Here is a 1,087-nt window from a genome sequence, read left to right on the forward strand (position 1 = left end):
GTGGCAGTTATGTCTGTGCAGATCTCATTGGCTCCATAGGCAGACACCTTCACTGATTTAGCGAAGGGTCAGAGTATTGATGGTTCTCTATTCAGTAAACTGCCCCCCACCACACACACACATACTCTGACATACTGACACACACTGCATCAGCACATGCATACAGATACATTCAAACACATCACACACACACACACACACACACACACACACACACACTTAATTAGCTGAATTTTATTCTTTATTCCTTATTCTTTACTGGGATCGCCATTAGCTTCCACAAAGTGGTCGCTAGTCTTCCTGAGATCCACTCAACAGCAATAACAATCAATTAAAACAAACTATATTAAAAATATTACTGTATCGAAAAAAAACAAAAAAAAAAAAAAACAAGCAAAAACCCAAAAATAAGTACAATTACTCTACATATGAAACACGAAACAGTAATAACCTGCACTGAAAACCAAAATAAAATTGTCACAAATATACAGCAACAAAACAAAATAAAACAATCCAAGGTTCAGAAATGGTAATAACCGCAATAACATCTATTTAAGATTCATCAGAGCTGAAAATTAGCTGAATGTGGTGTGTGTTTGTGTGTATGTGTGTGTATGTGTGTGTGTGTCTATGTATGTCTGTGTATGTTTTTTGTGTTTTACCCAAAGGAACAGTAAAGATTCACCCATACTGAGCAAACAGATTGTTTCCTGTTGGAATGGTCCAATAATAGCTCTACTTTTTGATGCTGTTTCTCTCCTTTTGCATTACTTGCCGCTGCGTAATGTAATAAGCTGAATTATTCTCCACAGCCTGTCGGCTTGGTCCTCAACTCTGTGAATGGAAAGAAAATAAAAGCTACGGATGTCTTTTGTTCAGAGTTACATTCACAGAACAGCAGTCTGGTAAAACACAGGAGACACTCCACAGCAAATGATCATATTTGTCATTTTTGATATAATGCCAAGAGTTTTTGGGAACTGTTATGGTAACAAACACCATAACAAAGAATGCTGGATTTACACACCTCTTACTCATTTCTAATCTGAGAGAGAGAGAGAGAGAGAGAAAGAGAGGGAGAAAGGGA

The sequence above is a fragment of the Chanos chanos genome, chromosome 10 (assembly GCF_902362185.1).
Source record: "Chanos chanos chromosome 10, fChaCha1.1, whole genome shotgun sequence".
NCBI lineage: Eukaryota > Metazoa > Chordata > Actinopteri > Gonorynchiformes > Chanidae > Chanos > Chanos chanos.